General features: G+C 38.7%; 1 long non-coding RNA gene across 1 annotated transcript in view; it reads right to left on the reverse strand.

Moving 5' to 3' along the window:
* Window positions 1–4,189: 4,189 nt before the first annotated feature.
* Window positions 4,190–22,334, reverse strand: part of LOC117286137 — a 19,044-nt gene continuing 899 nt past the window's right edge. The window contains exons 2-3 of the long non-coding RNA XR_004517240.1: window positions 5,176–5,585; window positions 4,190–4,864 (exon numbers count right to left, since the gene is read on the reverse strand). This is a non-coding gene — a long non-coding RNA (uncharacterized LOC117286137). The remainder of the gene's footprint in view (window positions 4,865–5,175; window positions 5,586–22,334) is intronic.

A 22,334-nucleotide genomic window follows, 5' to 3' on the forward strand; every position in this document is an offset into this window, starting at 1 on the left:
GCTCAGGACCATGATAGAAGCCATGAAGGCCCAGCATAAGGAAGAAATGGAAAAAATAAACGCCCAACATAGGAAAGAAATGGAATCCATAAAACAGATTCAAACAGATATCCAGGAGATTAAACACTCCATAGAAAGTGTACGCAACAGAATAAAAGAATGCGAGGATAGACTCTCAGATATAGAAGATAAGATTGCAGTCAGTGACCATGAAAAGAGAGGAGGTCTCTTAAAAACAGTAAGAGATCATGAGAAATCGATCCAACAACTCGTAGATGATGCAAAGAAGAATAACATAAGACTGATAGGAATACATGAAGTAGCAGGAGAAAATACAAATGACTTTAAAAAGCTGTTCACAGAATTAATGACGGAAAACTTCCCAAACAGAGGGAAAGAATTTGACGTTCAGATAACTGAGGCATATAGGACCCCAACTAGCTACAATAAAAAAAATCTACACCTAGACATAGAAAATATTTTAAAATCATAATTTTATGGCCAAACATGCCATTTGGAATTGGCCTGAACGTAGGCAGAAAAACAACAAATCTTAGTGAAGAAAATGCTCAGAAGAAAAGAGAGGTGCATTATAGGAAAGGGGATGTAAAATTTGAAGTCAGAAACTTGGCTTACATGCTGTTTTTGTCATTTATTGGTGTCGCATATTTGGGCAAGTTACTTCTCTGAATCTTATTTTCTTCTTTCTTTTAATGGGTAAAATAGTAATACCTGCATGATATGCTTGTTTTGGTATAAAGTTGCACAATATATGTGAAGATGCGTTGTAACCTGAAGCCATTTAACTAATTATGATAATTATCAATGAAAATCCAATCAATGTTAAAACTTTACTGCAAAATAAAATATCATTTATACAAAGGTGTAATAAAATCGCTGCTATCAAACTTTGCTATGATAATTCATAAATTAAGGAATATTTTAGTGCTATCATATGGTATTTGAATAGTAACTGTGTTCTGTTTCCTTCCTAAGGCATTTGTTTATATAATAATCTATTAGTGACTGTCCTCTAGATCATTACACCTGGGAGATAGTTCTCAAATCTGTTTTATGATCACAAAGAGATACTGCAAGCTCCATCTCAACTTAGAGAATCACAAAGCTTTCCAGTGATTTAAAAAAACCTTTAGGGACTCTCTGAACAACTTTTAACAAATTTATTAGCATGTAGAACTCTGTTAGCTTTAGTTCTAAAGAGTATGTTTTGCAATTTTTTTGGTATAGGTTTTTCTTAAGACAGAAGCAGCCACAACAAAACCAGTAGCTACTCCTATAATCGCTGTTAATATAATTTTATAATGGAAATCTTCAATTAATTAATCTTTATCAAAATCTTGAACAAATTTCAGCTGCTCTGCAAGCTTTTTTTTTTCAGTGCAAACATTCTCCATCACTAGATGAGTTTGTGGTACTGTCTAAAAATAATTTACACCAGGAAAACATTGTATCAGAAAAAGTCTTCCATTTTTAAAACTCAGAAAAACTAAGAATGCAAGCAACTTGGCCGTACCTGGACTGCTGCTGGATGATTTGTGAAATTTGGAGTGAATCTGTCTTCTCCAGAGCCAGAAAATGACCAAATAATAAGCCAAAGTTATTTTGTTTTGATATGCGGTCTTACAGGGATATCATCAGTTTGAGCTGCTTCCCATACTTTTGAACCATGGTTTATTTTATTTTATTTTTTTAAAATGTCATTCAGGACAGTTTTATGAAACTGTTACTATGATTCCAAAGGGTTGTGGTTGAGGATTATATCTAATAACAAAGGTAGAGGATATTACTTGACATTTAGTACACAGTCAACATAAAAAAACCAAATCTCTATAATTACAGAAATATACAGCCAGTTGTGGCAGGGTAAAACATCTCTAAAAATTCTAGCCAGGATCATGGCAGAGATCAGGAATATATCTTGAAATTGTAGAAAATATACTAAGGAAATGGGCACATTTTGAAAAAGAAAAGCAAACTCATTTAAATGGTATTATAAAAACAACTGTATTGTTCTGAAGAATTCTTCTCTGTTCTTTATGTTTTGGGCCTTACTGATTTTTTACTGCACCATAACTGCCAAGGGAATTCCACTGAATATTAACAAGCAGGAGGCACAACCACTGTCAAGGGCTTGGTCGTTACTTGAAATTCCTTCTTCCTTTCCATCTACTTGCAGGTAACATGGTTTAAAACAAAGCTTGAGGCTGTTGGGCAGGTATTATGTGGCCGTCCATGGCTCAAGCTTTTGATTACAGCATGTAAGATGAAGAATCCTCAGTGGTCTCATACCACCCAGACATTGCTCTGAGATCTTCTGAAATCCTACGTTAGCTATAAAAGGTAGCACTTCATTAACTTATAGATGAATGTAAGACTCATGTTCCCTCAACTCACAAGCTGATTAATATTACCAGCATACATAGATGAAAGCCCATAGTTTTCTATTAAATTAACCAGTGAGCCATAGCTTTTAATCCTTTTAGTGCTAGCTAAGCTATGAATGCCAAGAACTGATTAACTAAGGTGCTTATTAAAAAGTTGAGCAGTTGCACAGGAAACTAGTTTCTGTCTTAGAATTGCTTTGATCTGATCTTCACTTTTATTTTCTTTGGATGGCTTTTTGTTTTGCAAATGTAGGCTTCTGTTCTACTATATCTCAGGCTAGGCAAAGAGAAATGCATACCTACTTTCATCCTCACTAATCTCTGACCAATCCTGCCAAGTTTTACATTTTAGTGGCTTTATAAAAGATGTTTATATTTATTAAGTAAGAATCAAAAGAGAAGTAGGATGGTTGAAAAGGAATTTGGTTTCAACCTTAAAGAACCTTTAAAATTATTCTGCTATAATCTAGTTCACAAAATGGGAACTTTGAATAGTGGCAAACCGAAAACATAAGTTTGGTCAAGGAGGACAGTTAGATGTCATAAAACTAAATATTTTTTGTAGATGGCTTTTTTTCCCCTTTTAGGTTCTGAAATGGCAGCTCTGGTGAAAGTACATACTATATCATCCTGAATTTTCATTGTTGAATGGCTTTAGTGTAATATGCTGGGTGTATGTGAACATGCGTGTGCGTGTGCATCAATGTAGTGTTTCTAATGTTTTTGATTAGTATGTAATATATATCATCGAAGTGTGTTTCTGTGGTTGTTATTCTCATTTTTAAAGTGCAAGGTGCTGCTTGTGGTACAATTATTGGGAACTACAAGATGAGAAGGTTTCACATGTTGGTGGTGTGGGCAGAAAGGGAACCTCACCATTCTGAATGAAGTTAAATTGGGTATGTCAGGAAGTAGTCTTTGAGTTTGCTAAACTGTAGATTAGGTCTCCACCGGTGAATTCATTTTCCTTAAAGAATAACAGCACACTACTAAATAAATAGGGGCTTGTGAACATATTGTTACAGGGACCTTTTTTGAACCGAGAATTTTGCTAAATGTCAGAAAATGGTTTTGTATAAAAGTTTCCTTAAAATGGCAGAAAGAGCCTTTAACAGATTGAAGGTATTGTGTAATGTACTTCAGCCTAGATTCTTCTCCATGTACACTGAGAAGTGTGCTTAATCTAGAAAGCAGGGGGGGAAATGGTCACAAAACGATCCATGGTTAAATGCCAGTAGGTTTTCCCTGTCTTGTTCTTTCATTAAGTGGCTTCTGATAATGATTTTGTGTGTGTGTGTGTGTGTATGTGTGTGTGTGTGTCCCTTCTCCACACTTCTTCTCTACGTAAAGTTTAAGTTTCCATTCTCAAACCTTGGGGAGTTTAAAGAGTCACCCACCCTGAATGCTCAACTCTCAAGGACTTCAAGGCAGAGCAACACGTATTCCTGCAAATAGGACTGATCCAAGAAATTCAACTTCAACTCCGGAAAAACCTAACCGTCAGATAAAGGTCACACCCAGATCTCCTCTGCGATGTGGGACCCAGGAAAGAAGGAACCCACGCTCAGCGCCCGGGCTCCGCTCTTGGGGGACAGTGGGGTGACAAGGCTCCACCTGGGAGGATGCTTTTGTTTACATCTCAGGTTGCCGCCTGGCGATTGGTGGCTGGGCTGGAAGGGAGAGTCCGTAGGAAACGCGACTCTGGGGATGCTGCCCCCTATCACATGATGGAAATTTCCACTCTTTGGAAAGGCTAAAGGAAAAGAAGGGTCTCTTGATCCACCCTTTCCCGGTAATTCCCCTGGATTCTAATCCAAAGAAGACAGGAAAAGAGGTGGGTGAATGAAATTCTGTATTTTCTGTTAGACTTAGGGACTTGTCAGTGTGCGAACTAGAATCTGGATCCTGGCCTGGACGGATTTGTGTGTGAGCACCAAGACCCGCGTACGCGTGCACCCGGCTCTTTCAGCCGTCTGGGACCTGGTTAGGCGCTGTGGCTGTTCATAACTTGATAGTCCCCAGTCGTAATGCTTTCTAAGTAATATTTCGGGTTGCGGGCTATCACCTGGATTGTCCAGAAATTGACTAGAGCAGAGCACGGGAGGGGCAGAGGTTGCTGGAAAGGGCTCGCCTGCGACTCCCTTTCCAGGTTTGCCAAGGTGGCCTCTACGGGGCATCTCCACTTTGATTCCGGGTCCCTGATTCCCTTGGTAGGATTTCGGGTCATGTGTGTTGGGACCTTTTAGTGTCCCCGCCGCCTGCTTCGCGGAGACTTGCGTTTCCCCAGGGATCGTGCCGGCAACGCGTTATCCGAGTCGCTGGTCCCTTGCCCGTGTCCTCAGGGCGGGGACACTCGGTGCGGGTTTAAAATAGACGCTTGCTCGCTGACAGCTGGGCTGCCTCGAAGGCCATCGTGATTCCCCGAGGGGGTTCCCGGCCAGGGGAGCGCGCGGGAGTCCCTGTCGTGGAGGAGGAAGGCGAGGTCAGTATTGGGTCTGGGAGCCTTTCTGGGTGGTGGGCAGCGTTGCCTACTGAGCCACCGGTCCCGCACCGTCGGTTTCGGAGCCTGCTACACGTACCCGGGGAGAAGGAAAGATCTGCAGGGATCTCACAGAGAACGTCCCATAAGAGGAGAGGCCCGGGGAGAAGGCGAGGGTGAGAAGCCAGGCCCGAAGGGGAGAGGAGTAAAGAGAAGAGAATGAATGAAAGGTGGGGGGAGCCCGGGCGCTAGGAGCCCCAGGGAGGGAGGGCTGGCGGCCCGGGGACCGACCGCTGTGTGCTCTGGGGGCGCTGCTCCGGACCGAGCGGTGGGGATGCAGGTCCTCAGCGAATCCTCCTGTGCTTCGGAGTAGGATCGCAGGGCAAGATGGAGAGAGCGTGGGTTCTGAGATGCTGACGGTCGGCTGACTTGATTGGAGAAAGACGGGTGCGCTCAATGAGGAGAACCGGGTGCGAGTTCCCGGCGTGCCAGGGCTTTTGCTGGACACTGCGGGGCAGCGGTGAGGGCCTTGAGGGACTGGGGTCGGGCCCGGGGCTCTCGAGCCACAGTTTGAGGTAGAGGCTGGCGGGGTACCTGGGCGGGGCTGTGCTGGAACCGGACAGCTTGGCGCTCGTCGGCAACTTCTGAGTGAGAGGCACAGCTCTCTCTAAGCGTGTGGGGTCTCAGGGGATCTTAGGTGCCTAGGAATGAAGAGAGTAGGTGAGACCCCATGGAGTAAGCAGATCCTCGCTGGGCACTTCCCACAGCTTCCCTCTCCTCTGTGGTCCAAGGATTCAGGACCAGCCCGTGTAGAATCCACTTCAGAGTCTGGCTTCCGGTCCCCAGGGGAAGTGGGAGCCCCCCCCCCCCGCTTTCCTTAGCCCTTATTTGCTTCTGGGCAGCATAAACATAATCATAAAGACCAGATTGCCTCAAAGAAAGCACGCTGCCCATAGATCACAATTGTCAGGGTCTCCTAGCTGGGGCAATATTTCAGCTGTCTTTTTGTGGAGGTTAACTTTTTGTGGGGTGTAGGGTGAGGATCAACCCATAGTTTTTGTTGTTGTTGTTATTCTTCCCCCTCTTCTTCCTCCTTTTTAAATTTTTATATATTCAAAAAGTCATTTCTATAAAAAACAAAAGTTTAATGGGTCTAATGGCTAGGTACATATCCTTGACATAGATCAAAATAATACATCAAAATACAAGGGAATGGGGAAAAATAAGAACCCAGATACATCATGTGAAGTTACAAGCTCACAATGATAAATGTAAATGTATTGTATACCTAAAATGTACCAATAAAAGAATTTAAGGGAAAAGTAATATATCAAAATAATAATACAGTTTTTAAAAAACAGTATGCTTTCCTGTATCTTGTGGGAAGAATAACTGGTAGGAGAGGGGAGAAACAAAAGAAAGCAGAGGAAGAGCCTCTAAGAGCTAGGCTTCGTGCTAGCTAAACATTTATACATGTGAATCTCATTTAATCTTCACATGATACTCCATCCTATAGGTATTTGTAATGTTCATTTTGCAGAGGGGAGACATTTGAAGCCCAGAGTAGTTAGGCAAAAAGCCAAAGGTCATATAGCTAGTAAGTGACAAACCATGATGTTAGAACCAAGTCTGTCCATATGAAAGCTCCTGTTTGTCCAAATAAGGGCAGCAATAAAATAAAGACAATTGGAAGAGAAGAGAACAAAAACTTAAAGAAGATAGCTAGAAGTGTGCAACATAATAGGATGCAAGTGATGAAAAAAATGGAAAAATAAAATCACTTTCATGTGACTGTAATCTTCTACTGGTCTTCCTCTCACTATTTATGTAATGACCTAATTCCATTCATCCATTTCAGGAATAATCAGTGAGTATCACTATCTTCTAGGAGCCATATTAAGGAATTTCTTTTATTCCTATCTCCCTCATATCTAGCCCAGTGCTAGAAAAAATACTAAATGCTCCGGAAATATTCGTTGAATAATGGATTGGCTAGTGGATATAAGAATAAATAAGTAAACAATTGCACTAAATGCTAGGGGGAAATCATACTTGAGCACTCCACTACAGATGTGATTTCGGAAGAGGGTCAGGGAATAGTGAAAGACTGGGTGGTACTTGAGCTAGGTTTTAAAGCAGAAGTTAAAGTTAGCCACGCAGAGAACAGGAGAGCCAGGAGAGACCTCTCCACAGAAAGAACAGCCTGCTCAGAGCAAGGAGTGGGAGTTGCCTCAGGAATTTCAGAGTTCTGTTCCCAGGACCAGAGAACCTGGAAAGGGAGGGGTGGTCCAGAGGTCTTGCACATGGTCATCTCTGAAGATGTCCCTTAGTTCTGCCCCTCCCTTGATTTTGGAAGTGACCTGTGGTAGGAGAGAATCAAATGACTAAATATAGGAATTGAGAAAAGATTTCATTATTTTATTGTTTTATTATTTCCCCATAGTAGCACATAACTTTTTAGACTCCTTATATGTTAGGATTTTAAAACCAATGCTCAAATGGGAAGAGGAGACTTTTTTGTTTGCTATATGGGAAACCAAGTTATTGTTCTGTTTCTTCAAGATATGTTCTGTTTTAGCCGAGATACAGTGTACACAGCCATAAAAAAAGATTTCTAAACAAATGTTATTCTATGTTCATCTGATGGAGAACCGGGGGGGGGGGGCTTTCTCTTCTGACTTTAGTTTTAGTGTTTTAAATGCTTTATTTTAGTTATAGAAAAATCAGGAAGTAAAATAGAGTTTAAAAAATAAGGCGAGGTAGAGAACTGATTGGATGGCAGGAATGGACATCATACTCCTATCTCCACAGTGGATGGTTATGCCAGAAGAGTCTGGCCTTTCATAAAAGGCCTGGGAAACTTTAGTTCTCAATCTTTACTTTTTTAAAGGCCACTTTTCCATCCCAGCTTCAGTGCTGAAATGTGCCTTGTAGAATAGAAGCACAGATAGTCTTTAAAAAAGAGAGAGAACCTGTCAAAATTTTTGAAATCAAATAAAATTCTCCACCCCATTTTTAGTGTAGAGTGCCAGGGATATGACCAAGGGCCTTGTCTGCTCAGCAAGTGCTCTACCACTGAGCTAGATCCACAGCCCCTAAGGTTCTTAAATTGCTGTGGTGGGTAAATACTGATGTCTATTCAGTTTGTGTGGAACCCTTTTTTCTGCTGTCATCTTTTTCCTATCTACACTTGTAAAACACCCTCAGTCAAAATGTTATTCTGAAGAGAAGTTAGAGAGTAAATGAAATCAATAAGTAATCTAAAGTGTAGTTTCGGTGATTTCATCCTTCAGTCCTTGGACATGTTTCTTAATATTTCTGAGCTTCAGTTTCTCACTTATAAAATTGGGGTCATAACAGTATCTATCTCTTAGGATTATGATAATTAAATTAGTTATTACCTGTAAAGTGCTCAGACTAACAGCTGCGTGTATTGATGTTATAAAGTGTTCTGTCCAAAGTATTATTTGAAATGTTAATAATTGTGCACATTAATGTTTTTTGATAGCGTTTTCTCTGACTGTCATAACTAAAAGGGAATAAGAGAAAATGAAAAAAGGACTACATAATATGCAGGCCCGTACAGCCTAGAGAATTATGCCATTCTTTGTATATGAGTGCAATGTTCCCTTATGTCTTGTTGAGTAGTTCCTCCTATTGCTAGTGGCCAGTCTATGCCAACATCTCGTTTCCCCCATTTTCTCCCATTTTTGTCTCCCTTGTTCACTGCCATTGCACCAGCACCATATTCTGTGTCTAGTATAAACAGACACTGGTATACATTTGTTGAATGAAGAAGGAAAGAAAACTTGCTTCTTTCTCCCTATTCTTGGACAGTATTTATTCTTCAGATAAACACTTTTTTATTTAACAATTGCATTGTTGATAATCCATATACATATTTTTAATTAAATTAAATATTTATGTAATATGCACAAACCCCACTGCCCTCAGAGTTAAACCTCCTGGGTTTGCATCCTGCCTGTGTCATTTGGACTCTCTGGGTTCAAATTCTGGCTCTCCCACCTTGTACCTGTGTAACCTTGAACAAATGAGTGTACCTGTCTGCTTTACTCTTTATCTGTAAAATAATAATAGTTCCTCCCTCACAGGGATTCTGTGAAAAATAAATTAATTTATATTTGCAAAGTATTTGGAATCACTCATGGTAGTTCATAAACACTAGAGTTATTTATTTTTAAGTATCTAAAAGAAGCTCTAGCTTTTTTCAGTTAGATATAGTAATAGTATGTACCTTATATAATTATTGCAGTGTTACTGCGTGGCACCTGATAAACAGTAAAATTCTGTTGTTACTGCAGATCTTACAGCAAATCCTTATTGTCATAATCTGCTATGGGGACCTGAGATTCTAATTTAGCCTTTCAGTTTTTTGGTCTATTGCAAATTTTATTGATTCTATTTCACCTTTCATATAAACTCTTTCTTCTCACTCTGTCCTATCCCCTTGCCTTGCGTTATTCTTTTTAAATTGCAAATTCCTCGGGACAAGGAACTTTACGTTTGGGAATCATTTTATAACATTGGGTAGACTCGGCACTATAAAATTGTTAAGTAAAAGGAAAAAGGAAGACACACGTCACTTAGAGGCAACATCAGTGGACAGCTGGCTGGTCGCCGTTCTCTTGGCGGCATTGGTATGAATTGCAGGCTGCCTGGCAGCGGCTCCCGGCTCCCACGGTGGCTGGTGGCCAGAGGGTGACCAGCATCCTGTGGGGACCATGAACGAGGTGCGGCTGAAGGGAGGACTGCAGGGAGGATCGCTGGAAGCTACTGCCTTGGCCGTGCAGGTCTGCATACTGCTTAGCTGGGACTAGAAGTGCAAAACAGACAAAAGGAAGAACCAAGAAAGGAGGGGATAGGGAAGGACTCATTAGGGACAAAGAATGCTGAGGCTCTTTTGGTTCTAAGACAACCAAATCTTACATGCTAAGTGGGACTGCAGGTCCTACGGTCTTGTTTTTTGGCAAGTTATTCTCATAGGAAGGATTTTATATGGATGTAGAATGCTCTTAAAAACTGTACCACCAAGTGACCTTTTTTGTTAAAGTGATGTAACATAAAGGGTTGGTGTTTCCAACCTCGTTTTGTGAATGCTCAGAAGACATTTAAATAGTTGAGAGCTTTTTTTGTGTGTGTGGTACCAGGGATTGAACTTGTGAACCTTACGCTTGCAAAGCAGGCGGTGGAAACACTGAGCTAAATCCCTGGCCCTAAATAGTTGAGAGCTTTGTTCAAGTGGAGCTCTTTTATTACAGTCCTGCAGAAACATTCTTCTTGTCTTTTGAAATAATTCTTTAGTAGCAGCACACTGAAAAAATGTTTGACACTTTTTAGTGTGTGTTACTGTGGTTTATTTGGTAATACATCTTCATTTAAAACAGAGATCACTGGAGAAAAGGACCCCGACAGAGAAACATTATATATTCCAACAATGAAATGTAAGGCCTGCTACTTTTCCACAATTTCATAATAACTATTCCATGATTTTACCTTTGGTTAAGACAACTCAAGTTTCTTAAAACTAACAAAAACAGTATGCTTACAAGAAGGAAATTTCTTGCCAGCCCGTGTGTGGTCCATAACTGACAACGGAGGGACACAGGCATGGTTGGCAGTCACAGCAAGTAGCTCTTCCTTTTGACAGAGGTCATCTAGAGCTGAAAACAGCATCTTTAGCCCCAAAGTAGCTATGGATGCCCGTTATACCACTCAGGCCTTCCACCCCACCTACTGGGAGGTGGGAAGAACATCTCTTTAAAAGAGAATGTTATCCTTCATCTGCCTGCCCAAAGCAGGAGAAATATGGAAACTGGAGCCTCAGGCTAGCTAAGGGAGAGGCTTCACATCCGAACAGGACTCCATCCTGCCCAGCAGTAAGCACCACTGGAAAGCTGCCCTGCCCCACCCACACCCCAAGCAGAGAGGAAAACAAAATGTCCTCTCCTATCTGAAAAGGTTTGTGAAACCCCTTTGAGTTTTTACAGTTTCGTATTCTGGATTTTCAGAGACACACTGTCAACTCAAAGAATAAAACAGACTGTGGGTCTAGATCTCTAACTAGTCTTGTGTCTAACTGAACGTAACTATCTTAAGTCTCTGTTTTAATGATTTCTGTCACAAGAAAAATGTTCTTTATCCTATGCCCTGTGAGAAGAAAAAGGATAGGAGGGGATGGTAGTCCCAAAGTTTTAGCATGAAGAGCTGCCACGGCTAAAATAATTTATAACTTTGTTTATAAGCAAATCTGCAGTCCTAAGTCTCTTGTCTTGTGCCTTGGGTTATCTTGAATAAGTGTTAGAGACCTTGTGTCACTTGGCAGCCTATCCTTCTGGGTCATAACTGCTGTGGGTGGGCCATAAGTGTGTGGCAGGATATTTAACTTAGTTTTGTGATTTTGAAGGAGTGAATGTTTTGCTGTAAGTCAAGGGACTGAACAAAAGGCCCATTGTTTTACTGACCTTTATCTTTTATACTGTTTACTTGTTTGACTAACAATGATAGTTATTAGGAAGGTCTAATAGGAAATAGAAATATATTCACTATGGCATTAAAGATGATGAGGGTGGTAGTTTTTCTTTTAAACTTTTCCTATTAAAGAGAAAAATAGTTTTCTGAAGTAAACTACAATTGCTACATGTATTATATCACTGTAGACAAAAAAATCAAGTTTTAGCTGTATAATTACTTTCCAACTATTTTGTGACACCAGCAATATCTGCATTCTAAAGAATGAAATCAAATGCAGTATAATGTTTTATACCCTTTATGCTAAAATGCCTTAAAGTTCAAACTCCTTAATCTAATAATCAAGATCAACCTTGACAAATTCTATGTGACTATATTACTTTAGTGAATATGATGTTACTGCTTTAGTGCTATCTCTGATTCCATTTCTCCTGCTGGGACCTTCTCCCTTCTCTCTGAAGTCACACATTGTTCCTACTTAAAACCTACTCTGCCCATTCCCGCCATCATGTTGAGATCTCTAGTTATATTCCCTGAGTATAGAAACATGGATCCTGTTTTATGGATCATGTCTGTTATGGTTTAGATCCCAAATTTTCTCCCAAAAGTTCATATGCTAAAGGCTTGGACACCAATTTGTGGCGCTGTGGGGAGGAGGTGGAACTGTTAAAAGGTGGGGCCTCGGGCTGGGGCTCAGTGATGCTGTCGCCTGCCTCGCAAGCGCGAGGTTCCGAGTTTGATCCCCAGTACAAGAAAGAGAGAGAAAAAGAGAGACAGAGAGAGAAGGAGGGAGGAAGGAAGGAAGGAAGGAGCTGGAGAATTAGCTCAGTGGTTTCACCACCTGCCTTGAAAGAAAGGAAGGAAGGAAAAGAGAAAGAAAGAAAAAGAAAAAGAAAGAAAGAGAGAAAGAAAGAAGGAAAGAGGAAGGTGGGACCTAGTAGAAGAAAGCTAGGTCACTGGGAGCATGCTTTCAAGTGGCTATGGGGACTCCTTCCTTTCTCTTTGCTGTTTTGGCTCTCCTGAGGTAAGTAACCATTACCGGACATGATGATAGTCTGTCTCTCCACAGACCCAAAGTGCCAGGGCCAACCAACCATGGACCAAACTTCTGAAATTTGAACCAAAATAAATTTTCCTCCTTTTAGGTTGATTATCTCACGTAGTTTGTTAGTGACAGAAAGCAAGTATCCAACACAAAGTAGGTACTCAGCGGGCTGGGGATTTAGCTCAGAAGAAAAAAGAAAAAAGAAACAAAGTAGGTACTCAGTACTGATGGAATGTCATTGAGAATCAGGCTCCAAAGTCAGACATGGAGGGTGAGCGTCCTGGCATAGGCACTAGCTCATCAGTTTGGTGTTTGGGTAACTACTCAATTTTTCTGAGCATCAGTTCACTTGTAAAGTAGGAATGATACTGATATCCACCCAAAAGATGAGGATATTACCAAGGTGATACATGTGAAGTACTTGGCACAATATTGGGCCCATAGTAAGGTCTCAGTGAAAATTGTTCTTAATGTCACGATTAATGTGATTATTATTAATAACTTTTCAAATGAGATTTCCATCTTTACAAGATTAATAAGATTATGGTCTGAGTGGAGGATGCTGTTATGGCTTATATCTAGATGTTTCCCCAAAGCCTCTTGCAATCATAGGTTGGGCTTTTGGGAGGTGACTGTATTGTGAGTGTGTGATAGTGGGTCATGGCTGTGTGATACTAGATTAGTCCACTGGTGGGTTTATAGTGGGGTGTGATATTGGGAGGTGGGGCTTGGTGGGAAGAAGTGGGTCTCTCTGGGTGTGGCCTGGAACACTATATCTCCCTCCTCCTCCTCCTTTCATCCCATTTGCTTCCTGCTGCCACGCCATGAGTTCTTTCTTCTCTGCCATCACCCTCTGCCATGCTGCCCTGCTTCTGAGCCAGCTGATTACAAACTGAAACCTCTACAAAGTGTGAGCTAAAATCAATCTTTCCTTCTTTAAGTTGTGGGTGTTGGGTATTGTGCCTCAGCAATGACAAAATAAGACAGATTTATACTACAAACAGGTTTTCTTGTACCTGTCTCTCAATGCTAATTGTCCTCATAAGAAGGAACAAGAGTCTTCCCGCAAGTATCATCCAGGAAGACAAAATCTCCAGTTGCCTCCCCACTGAGATTACACACAAATGGATTAAGACAAAAGCTTATTCGCTTTTTAATTCTCATAGAAATGTGTGTGTCTTGGCACAAATTATACTTTGAGTAAAAGATAATAAAATCATTGGTGTATTTCTATAAAGAGAGGAACAAATGCTAGATGCTGGTTTCAAAGAAATAATAAAAATAACCTCACAAGGAATTGTCTTGCTTTTAAGTTATTTGCATATACAACCTGTGGCCTTAAAAAGTGAGAAATTTTAATGAATTAATTGGTTTTTTTACCTACAAAATACTACATTATTAGGTTTTCTGATGTACAGATTGATTGGGATCTCACAGAAGCAGTCAAATCCAGTAGGTCACCAATAGGGCTCTCATAATTACATTGATGTCTGAACAATTTCCCCCCCTTTGTTTTTTGTATTTTTTGCGTTGTTTTTTTTTTTTTTTTTTTTTTTTTTTTTTTGAGACCGGGTCTCGCTATGTAGTTGAGACTGACCTGAAACTCACTATGTAGCCCAGGCTGGTCTCGAACTCACAGTGATCCTCCTGCCTCATCTTCCCGAGTGCTGGGATTACAGGCATGCACCACCACACCCGGCTTGCTTTTGCTTTTGTTTTTACAATCCCTCTTTTTTTTTTTGCTTTGAATTACAGTCTAAAATTATTTGTTTAGCACATAGCAAACATTTAAATAGAAGAGCACTACTTTAAATAAATAGTAGGGAAGAATTTGGGATAAGATTCTAACTTTATCCTGTTCCCAGGCTGCACCTTAAGTAATTGTTCTTTGTTAAGTAATTGGAAATTATGTGTGCATATGTAGAGAAATCCTAAGGACTCCACTAAAAACTATTAAAACTAATAAATGTTTTTAATAATGTTGCAGGATGTAAAATCAACATTCAAAATCAGTTTTGTGTCTATATACTAAAGACAGACATAACAAAAGGTTCTCCTTTAGAATAGCACCAAAAGAAAGTAAAGTACTTAGGAATAAACTCATCTATAGAATTGAAAGTCTTGGACATGGAGAACTACAAAACACTGATGAAAGAAGTGAAAGAGAAATGGAAATATTTCCTGAGTGCATGACCTGAAATACTTAATATTAAAATGTTTGTGTGACCCAAAGTGATCTACAGACCCAATCCCAACTCCATCAAAATTTTTTACAATTTTTTAAAATTTATATGGAATCACAAAAGCCCCCAGATAGCCACAGTGATCTTGAGAAAGACTAACAAAGGTGGAGATCACACTTCCTAATTTCAAAACTTCTCACATATTAAAGGTGAGAAATATTGAAATAAAAGTAGTCACATAGATCAGTGGAACGGAAGTGATCCCAGAATTAAATCTATGCAAATATGGTCAATTAATCTTCAACAAGAGTACCAACCCTACACAGTAGGGAAAATATAGTCTTTTCAACAAATAGTGTTGGGAAAACTAGACATCCACATGCAAAAGAATAAAATTGAATCTCTAGATTATACAATATGCAAAAGAAAACTCCAAATGGATTAAAAATTTGAATATATCACATGAAACTGTAAAAATCCTAGAAGAAAATACAAAGGAAAAAGCTTTTGATGTTGGTTTTGGCAGATATTTCTTAGATATGACATCAGAAGCACAGGGACCAAAAACAAAAAAATCAAACTGAAAAAGCTCCTGGACAGAAAGAGAAATAACAGAATGCAAGGGTACTCTATGGAATGGGAGAAAATATTTGCAAGCCATATTTGATAAGGGGCTAATATCCAAAATATGGAAGAAGCCCCTAAAAATAAAAACCCAATTAAAAAATGGGCAAAGGACTTAAATGGATATTTCTCTAACAAAAGCATACAAATGACCACAGGTTACATGAAAAGATGCGCAGCATCCCTAATCATCTGGGGATCACAAATCCAAATCACACTGTGACATCACCTCACACCAGTTCAGAAGCTATTAGAAAAAAGAATAGATAATACATGTTGGCAAGGATATGAATAAGAGGGAATTCATATATACCACTGGTGCAGTCAAATTAGTGCAGCAATTATGGAAAACAAATGAGAGTTCCTCAGAAAATTAAAGATAGACCTACTATGTAGTCCAGCAATCTCACTTCTAGGTATTCACCCCAAAGAATTTTAAAATCAGGATCTTAAAGAGATATCTGAGCTCTCATTTTCACTGAAGTACAGTTCACAATAAGTGAGTTCTGAAACAATACAAAAACCCATGGATAGATGAATGATGAAAGAAAATATGGTTTATATATAAAATTAAATATTTTTCAGACTTAAGGAGAAGGAAATTTTGCCATTTTTTACTTCATTGATAAATCTGGAAGGCAGCATGCTAAGAGAAGTAAGCCAGTTTCAGAAGGACAAATCTAGTAGATTCCACTTCTGTGAGATACCTGAAGAGTCCAAATTACTACCTCTTCTTATTCTGCAAGTCTGCTTTGCCTAAAAGCAAGTCACATTCAAACTTTAAACATCAGCAGATAAACTGGTTAAATAAAATGAGGAAGAGGTTTGGGATAGATGAAAGTACAATTCACACAGAAGTGGTCCATAGGTTTTATGATTTGTCTGGGCTGCCTTTCTTAAGACTCTAGTGTGCAGAGCTCACTGCCCTGCCCTGTCACCAGCCAATAGCTGACAATCACTCCCAGAAGACAAGTGTCAGCAAAACCCAAACCATTAGATTATTCAATAAGGAACAAACACCAGATGAGCATGCAGTTCCTGTTCTGCCAGACTAAGTCAAAAGCTTTCCAAAAAGCTATCATTTGTTGACTTTACCATTATATTTCTTTATTGTGTTCATTTTTGAAAAGACAAGAAAATTTAACACCTAATTATCGTCCTTGAAGAACATTTTCATATATATATATATATGGCTTGTGTAAATATTTTAAGGAACATATTGCCCTTTTTAATAATTTTCTGATACTTTATTAGTATTGCATTTAAGTAATTCTATGGATAAATACAAATTTTAACTATAATCAGCTATGCAACTGCAAAGTGATATTATATATGTATTTGTTTCAATATATTTTTCTAGGATTTCATGTCAATTTAACATCATATATTCAAATTTACAGTTGTTCCCACAGAAGAGCATGAAGCAGAGGTTGAAAATAGAAAAGGAGGAGCAGTGGGGGCACACTGAGAAGAGATGCTTTTGTTTAAAGGCTTAGATGACATCAGAGCAGCCTGGGATTGCGGTTGAAACCCTAGAACTGAGTTTTGGTTGGTGCAAGGGAAACAAGAACAAGGCAAAGAGGGACATCAGGTTGGGACTGTAGTGTAGTTTTCTTCACTTTCCAATTTAAAAACATCTGGCCTGAAATTTAAAAGAATAGGTTCAAGAAAGATCTGCTCATCAAGGCCTACTAGGTTAAAGATTCTGGAAGTTTCTTCATGTTGAACATCCAAGTTAATTCTGCTCCTGGCCCCACAGTAGGAGGGAGCAAGCAGGAGACACCACCTCTAATCTATAAGATCACACCAGAGTTGGACACTTTGGTCAAACAAGGCCACAAACAAAACATGTTCCCTAGTAGGTGTACATTTATTCACAACAAAATATTTGCAATTGTTGGAGCTCTGGGAGAGAAAATCACTAGAAAACTTTTATTAAGCAAAAAATAGGAAACTGAAATTAGATTCTATTTATTATTGCCATTTGAAAATATATGGAACAGGCCAGGGATTTGGCTCAGTGGTTCCACCGCCTGCCTTGAAAATATATGGAAACATCATCAGTGTTGTTTTCACTTTCTTACATATCAAAACATTTGGATTCTCAACCCCTGTAAATCTTGTCTTCCTCGTGAGTCCTTAAGTTACTCAGCCTTGACTTCTTTCATAAACTTTTCAGGAATTTGATCACCTCAACTGGTGACAGGTAATTTTCCACCAAAGTCCCCTAATTCCTCTGAGCTGTTGCTTCCTACATAGTTTCTTTTTAAACAATTTGATTAGTATTTAAATTTTAAAAGTCTATTGGTGCCCCTTTATAATTCTCTCAATAAGATTAATATAAACAGCACACACCACACATTTTTTAAGCTCCTAGCCCTGTAAATTTTTTGTTTCATAAAAAAGTTAGAAAAGCACTTCTCAGCCCATGTAAATATGTTTTTTATTACCCTAATGTTCTTCAAAATTAACAATAAAAACAAATGCAGGCAGCATGCTTTTGAACAAGGAAAATAAACAAATAGCCGATTGAGATAGACTTCCCATTCCCTGCAGGACTTGGGCCACCAAACTACTGATCGAGGTTCAGAGAAGGCCTAATCAGCCGCCCATCTGACAAAGAAGAATAAATAATTTTTCCATGATAAAATAGAAGAAATGTTTTGTACTTTAGGAATATAGTTCATTGTGTTCATTTTTTATTCATTTTTAAACAAACTTTAAATATACAGGAAACACCAGGCCTTATACAAATAAGGCATCCTATTTAGATATGATGCTTTTTCTAAAATGATAATCATTAACCCAAGTCCTTACAATACTTTTGTTATAGTCTTTGCAGCCATCCAAATACACTTAACCTTTCAGATTCCTTTTGTGAATAATGACAAGAAATACTTAAGAACAATCTAAAAAAAAGGCTTTAAAAATTATTCTTGTGGTCTCGTATTAAAAATGTTATTATTCCCCATTTCCTTTTTTGAAGAGTCTAATCTATAGCTGTACAACTAAAATGTATTTTCAAATGTCTTTAAAAAGAGTTCTCTTCATTTTAGAAATGTGTTTTGCAGAGATTACTGCAGACAGCCCATATATTTTATGAAATACAAGACCAGAATAAATAGGTGTTGCAGTCAACCAGAGAAATGATGGAGGCCTCAAAACCATTAGCATTTCTCTTATAAATAAATTTTTTTCAGGGCTTCCTACATATGAAATGTTATCTCCTTAACATGTTCACACAAGTGAACAAACAAAAGTGAATCCCCAAGTGGCTGAATATTTTAAGGAGCCCAGTCAAGGAAGTGATTTCTCCTGAGGATCTGTTAATATTATCACATCAATAGTTTGGAAATCATTCCTGATGGTTGCTGTCATGATTTGTGTTTAGATGTTCTCCAAAGCCTCATCCAGATGAGGTGAGGCTTTCTTTTTCAGAGGTGGCTGAATCTAGAGTGTGTGATGCTGGGATTCAGGGCCTGTGACTACTAAACCACCACACGTGAGTGATTGGTTTGGCACCGCCCTAATCCCAGCTGTCTAGATGAGATAAAAGGCGCAGGAGGACTCTATTAAGGTCCCTTGTTGCCTTTGCTACCTTGTACACACCATGTTGTTTCTCCTTGGCGATGCCCGTTTGCCATCCCTGCCTTGGAGCCAGTGGATTTTGGACTGACACCTATACAGAACTGTGAGCTAAATAAACCCTTTCCCTATTTAACTTTTGTTGTCAGGTATTTTGTCTTAGCAAGGAGAGAAGAGTAACAAACAGGGTAGAGGCCTTTGGTTTCTTCCCGTAGGTTGATTCCTGGGCATTTCAATTTTTTGGATGCTATTGTGAAAGGAATTGTTTGCCCCTTTTGTCTCTCAGTGACTCTATTGTTCATGTACAGGAAAGCTATTGGTTTTTGTGCGCTGACCCTGTATCCAGCTGCTTTACTGAATTTGGTTATTAAGTCTAGAAGACTTTTTGGTAGAAGACTTATGCTGCCTGCATTTGTTTTCATTGTTAATTTTGAAGAACAAGAGGGTAATAAAAATGTATCCACATTGGCTGAGAAGTGCTTTTCTAACTTTTTTTATAAAACAAAAATTTTACAGAGCTAGAAGCTTAGAAAATATGTGGTGTGTGCTGTTTATATTAACCTAGAAGACTTTTGGTGGAGTTCTTGGGGTTTTCTATATAGAGTATGATGTCGCCTGCAAATAATGACAATTTGACTTCCACATTTCCTATCTTCCTTTTATTTCTTTCTTTTGTCTAATTGCTGTGGCTAATGTTTCCAAAACTATATTGAACAGGAGTGGTGATAGTGGACATCCTTGTCTTGTTCCTGATTTTATTGTGAAGGATTTCAGTTTTTGACCATTTAATATGATGTTGGCTATTGGTGTTTCATAGATGACTTTTATCAGATTGGGGTAGAGACAGTCTATTCCAGTTTTTTGTAGAGTTTTTAGTGTGTTGGATTTTGTTGAATGCTTTTTCTGCATCTATTGAGATGATCATATGGTTTCTATCCTTGGCTCTATAAATATAATGTATTACATTTATTGATTTGTGTATGTTGAACCATCCTTGCATCCCTGGGATAAATCCCACTTGTTCAGGGTATATGATCTTCTTGATCATCTTCTGCATTTTATTTGCCAGTATCTTATTAAGAATTTTTGCATCTATGTTCATTAGTGAGATTGGCCTATAGTTCTCTTTTTTGGTTGGGTCTTTCTCTGCTTTGAGGATCAAGGTGATGCTTGACCATACCACAGTGATATATGTGAACCCATGTTCATAACAGCAGTTTGTACTAGCTAAAACTTGGAAACAGCCTAAGTGCCCATCAACTGGAGACTGGATAAAGAAAATGTGGGTTTTTAAAAATGAAGTGGAGTACTACTCAGCTATAAAGAATGATATATTAGAGACATTTATAGCTAAATGGATGCACATTGAGGTGATACTCTTAAGTGAAATAAATAGGAAAACATGTAAATGCCAAATAGTTTCTCTGGTGTGAGAAACTGAAAATGTAAATAAGGAATAAAAGATATAATAGATAATATGACATAGGAAGAAAAGGGGCAAGGGGGAAGGGGAAGTTGGAGGGGTAGGGAAAGAAAAGAAGAGAATGGAATCAATATGAGAAAATGGAAATGAAGTTTTTGCAAATAGGGAGGGGTGGAGGATTTGAAGGGAAGGTAGGGGAGTGGGGAAAAAAGAAGAACCAAGATAGATCATGTAAAGATGTAAATTTCCAATGATGAACGTCATTATATTGTATACCTAAAATGTATCAATAAAATTCATTAAAAATAAATAAATAAAATGCATAACAACAATAGATTAAAATGCATCAAATATGCTACAAAACGAAAAGAAAAGAAAAGTAGCTAACATACGTGCGTACTGATTTCCATAATGGTTGCACTAGTTTACATTTCCACCAGCAATATAGCAGGGTTCCTTTTTCACTGCAACCTTGCCAGCATTTGTTATTTTTTGACCTTTTGGTGATTGTCATTCTTTCTGTTGTAAAATAGAATCTTGGAGTTGTTTTAATTTGCCTTTCTCTAATGGCTAGTTTAATAAGGATATGCTTCTTTTTTTTTCATCATAGTTATTCAGTGTTCTAGAAGCCTTGATTACATATGTTAAACTTGATTTGTATGTTGAGCTTTTCCCTCATATTTGAAAATGTTTCTACTATGATTTCTACAAACATATTAGTAATTCCATCTGTGTTATCTTCTAGTTTTCCTCTAACTCCAGTTACCTTTGACTTGGTCTTCTTCGCATCATCTAGATGGCCTTTTCTGGTTCACTTATATCTTATTTTTTGTGGCTTCTTTGTGTATTTCTTCATAATTTACCATTTTGTTCTTAATTTCAGGCACTATGTCTTCACATTGGTCATTTCTGCAATTTATGAATTCTATACAGTTTTTTATTTTAGATATTTCTGTCTGATATTTTTTCAAGAATTCTCTATCCTTGGTGAATCTATCATTCATATTTTGAACCATTATTGTCAGCTGCTCCAATTTTACACTTATTTCCCCTGAATCCTCCTGGTCATATTGAATGACAATTCCATGAACTTTCAGTTCATTTCCTCTTTGAACTTGTCTAGTTTCTCCATCTCTTCTACAACCTTTATATAGAGTATCACTTCCTGTTATTTGCTTTACTCTCCATTTGTACCCCTTTGCTCTGCCTTAAGTAAGTTGAGAGACCATGAAGGTCTTCTGTTTATTTGCTTTCCCATGATGCTCTGTGTATGTATATCTGATCCTTTCTCTTTCTCTCTCTCTCTCTGTCTCTCTCTCTCTCTGTCTCTCTCTCTCTCTCTCTCTCTCTCTCTCTCTCTCGGTTGAGGTCTAGTAGAATGGGGAGAGGTTGTAGTTTATATGAAATTTTTTGATAAGATACTATCTTGGTTACTTTTATCTTGTTGCTGAGACAAAATACCTGACATCCAAAGTTAAAGGGGAAAAAGGTTGTTTAACTCACAGATTGTAGAAGCTTCAGTCTGTAACCAACTGGGTCCAAGGTAAGGTGGCACATGGCAGAGGGGCAACAGTTCACAGTGGCAGAAGACAGCAAAAGCAAGCAAGCAAGGGAATCTAATAATAGCATCTTTCTGTTCCTTTTATCTTTTCCAGACTACTTAGGGCAGGTAGCACTCACATCCTTACATCCTTAATTCTAGAGCCCTTCAGCTTAGCATTGCACAGTGAATCAGTCACACACTCTAAATGCAGCTACCTCTGAAAAAGCCCCACTTACTACCTCATGAGGCATTGGGTGTGTGTGGGCGGATCAAGACACAAGCCATAACACTGCCTCCTTGTGTATTTTCAGCTTTCTTTGTCTGCAGATAATTTACCCCTTCTGTTTAATATAAATGATTAGGATTCTGTCCCTGTGTTTTGCAGAATAAATTACTTCTGGTTATAACTGACCCAATCATAGATTACTTACATAGTTTAAACTTTCACCCTTTTACCTATCCTCTGGGCAGACTGTTTCATTGCATTATATATGAGTGGGAGAAAGAGAGAGAGAGAGAGAGAGAGAGAGAGAGAGAGAGAGAGAGAGAGAGAGAGAG

This window comes from Fukomys damarensis, unplaced genomic scaffold (assembly GCF_012274545.1).
Source record: "Fukomys damarensis isolate Sample0158 unplaced genomic scaffold, DMR_v1.0_HiC HiC_scaffold_15, whole genome shotgun sequence".
NCBI classification, from domain to species: Eukaryota; Metazoa; Chordata; class Mammalia; order Rodentia; family Bathyergidae; genus Fukomys; species Fukomys damarensis.